Source organism: Amphibalanus amphitrite, unplaced genomic scaffold (genome assembly GCF_019059575.1).
Source record: "Amphibalanus amphitrite isolate SeventyFive unplaced genomic scaffold, NRLGWU_Aamphi_draft 001073F_arrow, whole genome shotgun sequence".
Classification (NCBI taxonomy): Eukaryota; Metazoa; Arthropoda; class Thecostraca; order Balanomorpha; family Balanidae; genus Amphibalanus; species Amphibalanus amphitrite.
In genome coordinates this window covers 74,623-84,037 of record NW_024882567.1, presented here as the reverse complement: position 1 = coordinate 84,037, position 9,415 = coordinate 74,623, and the positions used below count along the sequence as shown (strand labels likewise).

General features: G+C 45.3%; 1 long non-coding RNA gene across 1 annotated transcript; it reads right to left on the bottom strand.

Moving 5' to 3' along the window:
• Positions 1 to 5,603: 5,603 nt before the first annotated feature.
• Positions 5,604 to 9,149, bottom strand: LOC122369792. The gene is made up of 3 exons (XR_006254476.1): positions 8,887 to 9,149; positions 8,310 to 8,454; positions 5,604 to 7,811 (listed from the first exon to the last, which is right to left on the bottom strand). It is a non-coding gene; the product is annotated as an uncharacterized LOC122369792 (long non-coding RNA).
• Between the last annotated feature and the right edge of the window lie 266 nt (positions 9,150 to 9,415).

Here is a 9,415-nt window from a genome sequence, read left to right as displayed (position 1 = left end):
GCCGCCATTTTGACTTTTTTGACCCCTGTGACGTCATCTTTGACCTGACCTGAAAATGACCTTTGTAAAAATGGTAGACCTTGTCCGTGCGTATCCCTTGCCGTTTACCGCTTGTCGCTATCTTGCTTCGTTCTCGAGATCTCAGGGGGGCGGTCATCCGTCCCCCCCCCCCGTCGGTACGAAGTTGGCGCAGACCCCCGTCGGTGCGCGGGTTAAGAAAAACACAGACAAATGGGTATTGGTAACACCGACCGCTTGGGACATTTGACATTTAATCTCACATTGTGACACCTAACCCAGGAGTGTCGCATTTCAAATAAAGAAAGAACGTTGTTGCTATGTTTTCTTTTTAGAGGATAATGAAAAAGTTCGAAAAAATGAAATTTTGGGAAGGTCGTCTATAGTTATATAAATGAGTAGGTACCTACTACTTACTACATTGTACCAGGGAAATCATAAAATCGTTTCCATTGTATTTTATAAATATAGGTACTAAAACGCTTCGAAATTTACGATCAGAAGAACAACTTACTCCAGAGTTGCTGGGGGGCGGGGCGTTAAACGCCCTCACTTTTTTCGCCGCGCTATAGCATAAAAATGGCGCACCTGCGGTGCACCAAAATTTGGGTACCTGTTGGGAATTGATTGATGTTTATTGCGACAAATTTTCAAAAAAAATCGGTCGGAAATTTTTTGAGATCTCGAGGTTTTAGTGACGTCATGATTTCTGAGCTTTCGACCAAAAACGGCATATGTTCAAAAAATCATATAAAATCACAAAATAGACATACAGAGATGCAGTAAACGCCATTAGACTGCCAATACCATAAACAATCAAATGGCTATCTTTGATTTTTGATTATCGTTCTGCATTTTCCAAAATCTTGAACTGAATCTTGGCAATTTCTCGTGACAACTTCACGACCATGATACATGCAGCATTTATTTCATTGAATTTTGTTAACCAAACACGTGGGGGAAAGTGGGGTAAGACGGTCAGGGCAGGTAAGACGGGCACCTCTTCTGCAGACCAAGCCAATAGCGCTACGAGCGAGAAAAATTAGGACCAGAATTGCCTTTCCCACTACACACCACCATTGAAGTCTGGGGAATTTATGTTCAGTCGATAATCTTTTATTTTGATTTCTTTAACCCGATTAGTGGCAGGCTCCTGGCTACCCCTATTAGTGGCAGGGGGGCTGTTTACGACCCCCCCTTGATATCTCGAGATCTAACGGGCCGATTTTCAAAATTCAAACGGCATTCGATTTCGCTCAACGTGATCTACATTAAAAAAAAAATTAAAAAATGTCAATAGGGGGGTTAGAGGGGGGTAAAAACGGGCAAATTGCAGATACATTTTAGACTGTTTATCACGGCCAGGTTTCTGAACCAATCTTAACGCAACTTTTGCCGATCGATAGAGAATGAACCAGGAATTCACATGGATCCTAAAAATATGCATTTTCAAAAATCATAGGCGGATACAGATCATTGAGATTGGGGGTACACAAAAAGTATAGTAAATAAGGTTTTTGTTGGTACTGTTTCTAAAGAGGGCTGGTAATGGTCTTGTTATGTTACAATTTCCTTATGAGAGAACGACTACAATTGTATTGGTCATGCATAGGCGGTGTCAGGGCACCTATGTTGGGAGGTAAAACATAACCCCCCTTTTTGGACGCCTGGATCCGCCTATTATAGCAAAAACGTGTCAAAAGAGGATGCACAATAACTGTATACCTATGTTATCACATGATACCTCCCATTCACTGTTCGTAGAACTGGTGCAGCATCGTGATCTTCGCCCAAATGACTCGCTTCACGAATAGGACCCCCCAATTGCCAGTGCTCTGGAGCCGCCCCTGGTAAAGTTATGAACTTGAAATTTGCAGGGAATGTGCCCAATTTAGTTTTAGGAAAAGTCAGAAAATTTCAGCATCGTAGCTTCAGCGGTTTCGGAGATATTCCCGAAAAACCTGAGGGGTGGATAAAAACAACCCCCCTGCCACTAATAGGGTTAACCCGCGCCCTGCTGGGGGTCCTGGATTTCCACGCTCTGCTGGGGGGTGTTTGAACACCCCCCCCCCCCTTGTAACTCGGCTCCTGGGCCACGTAGCGATACGCGGAAGGCGGCGTTCGAAAGAGCGTCAAAAATAATGACGAAATCACTTCGGTCAATTTTTTGGTCAGGTCAAAGGTCAGGTCACCAGAGGTCATTGAAGGCAAAATTTCGCCAATTTCCAGGTCGAATGTCGAAAATTTCCAAGAAGCCAACGCATAACTCGGGAACCAATAGAGCTACAGAGCCGCGGAAAAGCGCATTCGATAGCCCTATTAACGCCCTTTCTGAGTAATTCTCTCAGATTTGACCTAACGTCAACGGTTTTGCCTGCAGGGGGCAAAAACTACAAAAATAGCCGATTTTTTCGAAAACAGTTTTTCTGCAATAACTTTTGACCCAAGCCTTGTACAAGCTTACTTTTACCGGCATCGTGTTCCTCTCGTCAAGACGCATCGAATGAATTATAACTTGACCTTGAAAGGTCAACTTGAAAATTTGACCTTAGGTCAAGGTCATGACCTGACCGGAAAGGGTCATGTTGCATATCAGTCGATCCGTATCGTCGAGCTGAACACATCTAAGGCGTTTTCATCGCTCTAGCATGCCTCTATCAAAAGTTATTTGCGAAAAACTGTTAGATACCATTCGTGACCTAAGATGACCTCAGGGCATAAACAAGGGTCACGGACACCATTTTCAAGTTCAGTGTGTCTAAACCACTTGTAATTCGGTGTTTGGGAGTGTTTATAATGTCTTTCATCCAAAAGAGGCGCATTTCAATTTTCTCCCATTGACTTATAATGGGGAGGTCGCAAAATTGACCTGACCTTAGGTCATCGATATCAAAATTCTGAGATATACATTTTGTACATGCTATTGCCCTTAGCAATCGCTGAAAGTTTCAAAGCGATCGGTCACTCGGTGTAGCTATGACAGACATTGAAAGTTTTTATGAGGTGAGGTCACTTCAAGTGACCTGGTGACCTGACCTTGAATGACCTTGGTCTGAAATTTTCACAACATGTGTAGAACTGATGTATGATAAGGTGTACCAAAAATTGGTATACGGACATATTACATCCTCCTCATTACAAATATCATAAAAGTTAAGCTCGGCCCGCCATATTTTTCAAGTAACGGAGTCACAAAGTTACGGAATTTCAAGGTCATTCGGAGAGCCCCTCCGATTTTTGTCAAAATTTGTATGCGGACACATTACATGCTCCTCATTACGAATATCGTAAAAGCTAAGCTCGGCCCGCAATATTTCAAAAGTTACTGACGTTTGAAACTCACTGAAATTCAAACAGCTCTAACTTTTGATTTTATGATATTTGTAATGAGGAGGATGTAGGAATATGTCCGTATACCAATTTTGACGGAAATCGCAGGGGCTCACCCAAATCACCTTGAAATTCAAACCTCCGTAACTTCGTAAATATGGCGGGCCGAGCTTAAATTTTGTGATATTCGTAATGAGGAGCATCTAGAGTGTCCGTACACAAATTTTGACGGAAATCGCAGGGGCTCTCCCGAATGATCTTGAAATTCAAACATCCGTAACTTCGTAAATATGGCGGGCCGAGCTTAGATTTTGGGTGCATCGTAATCAGGACGTTACGTACTATCCACTGACCAAGTTTGGTCCAAATCGTAGGGGCTCACCTGATTCCGAATCTTAGATTATAGATTAGGATTCACTTACATCTAACTTGACGACCGTTAAAACCTGGTAGTGGCCGAGAGGCCGAGAAGAGGGGGGCGGGGAGAGGGGTGCCGCCTCCACATGTCTATTTGCTGCGAGAGCTGAAATTTTGCACACCTGACCTTTGATTCCATCCGAAATTGTATGACAGCAGCTGTATTTTAACCCTCGCTCATATTGGTGTTTTGCCAGCGTCTAGCGTAAAGGGGAGGGGGTCCGTTGGACCCCCTTGCCGTTCAGCCCCTGATCGAGCTAGAGCTTCACGGAAAAAGAGCGTGTTGCCCGTGACGAGAGGAGGCCGTTGATACCCAATTTTAAGGTCCTAGTGCAGGTGTGTAAGAGTGGCTATATGAATCCATTGTGGGGTCGCCCTTTCCAATAAGTGTCACGTAACAGCAATGGGACCAGGGGCTCTATATGAACTGGACCCAGGGTGCTCGCCAAGAAGACCAATGTCTCCATCCTATCATCCTTCCGGCTCTGAAATGGTCTTGTCAGACCGAAAGGGCATAACCCAACAAAACATACTAAATGCGATAACAGCTGGCTGCGTGGTGTAGTGGTTAGCGCACCAACCTCGCGCTCAGATGACACGGGGTTCGAATTCCATCGCCGGCTGATGCTTTTGGCGTGTTGTCCCAGTAATCATGCCGACGTCGGCGACTGGGGGGCTCGAATCCCGCCGCCGGTTGATATTTTTGGCGCGTTGTCCCAATAAACATGCCGACGTCGGCCCCGTCGGTCCAACGACAAATGATCGCGTCAACCTCGGCAAACGACCTCGGCCCGACGTCGGCTCGACGTCGGCTGGACTTCGGCTGGACGTCGGAACATGCGGGCATATCCGACGTCCAGCCGATGTCGGGCCGAGGTTGAACTGTCGTTGGGCCGACGTCGGGCCGAGACTCGGCCGTCGGCATGTTTACTGGGAGCTTATCGGTGTCGGGCGGCGTGTGGGGCGCCGCTTAGCCTATGGGGGTGCACTTTGTGATGGGGGTGCACTTTTAGGGGATGGGGGTGCACCTTCACCCCCATAATATAGAAAGTTACACCGCTGGGTATATGCCTATGCTGCTTTGAGCGCAACAAAGCCGCACTTTCAAGCAAAGTCGTAGGAACAGCGGGGATCCCAAAGAGTAAACAAAAGAAATTAGAAAAAAGTATAACATCTTTAAAACCGATGAATATTTTTCGATGAAATTTGGTAGACAATCGTTTTCACTCGTTCTGAACCGAGCGACATCACTTTCAAGTTTCATGCCAATATATTAACTTTTTTTGAAGGTGGGAGGGTCCTTGCATTATTTGTCATTTCTTAGTGTAATTAAAAAACATGTGCTGACAATGGCGCAGCTACTCGCCCACTGAACTCTATAATGTGGAATGCGCATCGGCCGCCAGATGGTGTCCAACGGTGCCGCCATGTTGCGCAGACCAGGAAGCGGCCGCCGCCTGTGTTGGGGAATGGGGATGTTCGCGCTAAGAGTTCCGAAAAGTCTCGCCAGGTGGCAGCACGGTATGCTTTGGACACAACGCGCCGGCCGGCAGGCCGGGCCGGGGATAACACTGCGGGCGGCGACGGCGGCCGACGCGCCGCGAACGGAAACTGCGTTTCATGCCTTTTTCAGGTTCATCATTTTGCTAAAATGAGTAGCTACAGTTGATTTCGATATTAGGAAGACAATGACGCGTGTGAAAGGCAAACTACTACATTGTCATTGAGCGGAAGGAAAGGGAGCTGGTCGAATGGTCACCAAAAGCTACAGAGTACGAAAGATACGATGTTATCACATATTTTAACTTACACAGTTGAAATTAAAAACCTTGTTACATTCAGACATATATTCACACGCATGAAACAATCGATTTACAACACACATTCCATGACAAGAACGCATACCTACGGTCTTAAGTTGACCTCTAGCGCTCGTCACTGTCAGATAAGTCAATCACATCCCTGTAGTTTGTACAGACTATTGACTTAACCCTTCATCCGGCATGCGTTCATTCTGTAATGATGGGCAACGAATGACATCAAAAAGTCATCTCCTCTTCCCAACAACATCGGCGTCTTCCAAGGTTCTGCTCTCGGCCCTCTGCTCTACTGCGTCTTCGCGAACGACTTATCCTTGTTCACCGGAGATGCAGTGGTAGCACAGTACGCCGATGACACACAAATTCTGGTCTCTGGCAAAAAATCTGACATGCAAAGCGTGGTCAGGAAGATGGAAGCAGTGCTGACTTCCATCGACCTTTGGTTCCAGGCCAACGGCCTCAAAGTTAACGCAGGAAAAACTCAGCTGATGTTGTTGGGAAGCTCTCAAAATCTGCGCAACGTTCCCGGCCTCTCTGTCAAATTCCGCGATCATGATTTACTCCCTGTCTCGGAAGTTAGAAATCTCGGTTTAACATTCGATAGCACGCTCAGCTGGACTAGTCACATTTCTTCTCTCACAAACCGCTGTTTCGGAACCCTTCATGGTCTATCACATCTAAGGAACCACCTCCCACCATCGTCTGTCACCGTCATCGTCCAAGCCCTCGTTCTCTCGCAGGTCCGATACTGCATCTCAGTATACGGCAACTGCACGCAGACAAACCTCTCTCGGCTCCAAAAAATAATTAACTATGCTGCAAAGGTGATTTTCGGCCGCAAAAAGTACGACCATGTATCGGACCTGCTGGATAACTTGGGCTGGCTCAGCGCTGAGCAGCTTGCTCAGTATCACTCTCTGTGCCTGCTGCACAAGGTGCGGCGATCAGGCGAGCCAGAAACCCTGGCTGCCCAGCTGGTGCAGGTATCGCAGACGCGGCAGCGATCCACCAGACAGGACCGCAATCTGTCAGTCCCACGATCGCGGACAGCGATGGGGCAGCGCCGGTTCTGCTGCCGGGCGCCCCTCGCCTACAACCAGCTCCCGTCAGAACTGACGCGTCTCCCGGCCCACCTATTTGGTCGGCACCTCCAATCCCACCTACGGGGAGGCGAGGTGACTTAGACAGCGGCCATGAGTCTGTATGAGTGCATGTGTATGTTTGTTTGTGTGTACGGGCTTTGAGCGTATTTATCACGTTATTTTATGTTATGTCTCCCATGCAGAGTTTTAGCCCTGTACGAGCGGCCGTAATAGCCACGAGTGTATCGTGGATGGCTTCAATACACGTCTATGTCTATGTCTATGACCGGCGATTTCTGCGTGGCTCTATATGACATCCTCGTCCGTTCCCCAGGTCAATTGGTTCGGTGACTTTCAAATTATAGCAGGCCCTTCCTCAATCTTCGGTCAGGCTTGATGGATCCACCGTCACTTTGCGCGGTACTTTTAAGACAGACTGTACCTTCTACCAACACCACTGACTGGTTACAATCTGATGCGAAAGGGACAATATCTCGTCGGTCTATCAGTTAAAGTTTAATATTCAGCGACACAAGTGTGAAGGCTGCCTGGAAAACTTGCAACAAACTAAGTAAAATAAGCTTGGCTTGTAATGGGCACAAACTTGTAATAAAGAGGTACTTAATTAACAAATCCACAATGTTCCGTTCAGGCAAGTAGCCTTCACATATGAAGCATTGCTATGACTACTCTTCTAGAGCTGATTGATAACTTTTGAAGGAAGGAGCCGAGTGGCTGAGCCCTACCATTCACCACTTATCACCTTCAACAATTGCTTAAGGCATGCAGTTCTCTATCACTAGAAAATGTCTGACAATTTGCTGGCTCTCATTTGTGTATGATGCAACACGCTTTGCATCAGTGATACTATGACACGAAATGTTGAACACTAGCATAGGTTGCAATGTAGATCCAAGGTGTCCCAGAAGCCAGAGCAAAAATTGACACCTTAATCAACTTCATGATTGTGGCAAAACTCCACTGCTTGACTACACAGAGCACCAACTGTTTGCTCCTCTAAACTTTCACCAAAGAAAGTGCTGCTGATGTCATTTGTAGCAGCAGTGACACTGGTAACTTCAAATCACAGGATCTGGTAGCATCCATGCTCTTGAATCTGGATCTTATCAATGCAGCATTGCACCTGTGAATAAATGAAAAATGGCATAAGACAGTAGGGAAAGATCTTGGCAAGTCATAATGAGATACATATGTTTAACATGCATGGATAAAAGGACATTATATACTGAAGCAATTAGCAAAACATTACAGTTTAAGCACAGTTGAAATCTGATATGATGAACTGGATACAGTGACATCATCAAGACCCATGAACTTTACACAAAGTATTTGCAATTTTGAAATGCACTTTTATTGCAGTTGCCTATACAAATATTCTAGGTGAAAATTTATTTTAAAAAACAACAAAAAACTTGCCCGTATTTAGTTGCTAAAAAGGCTGAGTGAATATTCTAAAATAGTGTTCACTTCAGTGTGAATCAAAACTTAGAGTAAACAATTATTTACCTGATGAAATGAAGATATTATATCAATAATGAGTAGCTTTGGGTGATGAGTTAAAAAAAAACATTTTGCAAGAAAGGCCATCAGTGCAGTGCACAAGCTGTTCACCAACTCCTACCTGGTCTTTCAGTGGGATCCCTCTGTATGCACCTCAGAACTTCATCCGCAGGGCTGGTTCCTTCATACGCAGGTCCTCTGCCTTCCTTGATTCCTCGGACTCCATCCTGACAACTCCGCACCAGAAGCATGATTGCACTGGGCACCTGTAACACCATGTAGGATGATCAATACTTGTAACAATTCATAAATAGTAGGTAGCTTAGTGTTCTATTACATATACCTCCTGGTTGCTGGTGTCAAAATAGATCCTATTTGTCTTTTTCTATCATAACCTTTATCTGCATGCAATATCTTTGGTACCAGACAAAGTAGAACACTGCTAAAATGCTTGCAATGAATCTGATAAAAATGCATTGAATTTATATATCATTCTCAGCAGCATGTATCATCTTTTAATGCCTTTCTCAAAGGGCAGGTCAATTTCCTATAGTGATATGCCCATAAACTTATACAGGTAAATTACCTCATATGGACAATACAAGATCCAGCTATGAGTTAAGTTAGACTATTTTGTACTCTTAGTTATGCTCGCCATAAAAAAAATGTCTGGAAACGTGCTACATCGATGGAATTACCGTTTGGGGTCGGTCTATCTTCGGCTACGTCAATTGAAGCCTTTCCAAGTCTCCTGTCCTTTGTAAACTTGCCTTTCCATGTTTGTGACACATGCTGAATATAAATTCACAACCCATCTGAGCAAAATTCAAATCAATTGCTATCAAATTCACCGAAATTCAGCCCCTCGGACCAACACTGCTGTCAATTTAGCAGCACTTTGATTATCCAACTACAGTTTGATATTCAGGTTGCGTCGATTTCGCCCAAACTTGCCCCAGGGACCAAGTCTGACACGTTGAGCACGAATCTGGTGTCAGAAATCCGCTATTCTCAACCGATCACCCAAATTTACCGTTGTTGAGTTCGTCCATCTACAGATTGACAAACTCCAGGGGCCATCGATTTCGCCCAAAAATGGGTCTAGGGGACCAAGTGTGACACGCTGAGCACGAATCTGGTGTCAGAAATCCGCTATTCTCAACCGATCACCCAAATTTACCGTTTTTGAGTTCGTCCATCTACAGATTGACAAACTCCAGGGGCCAT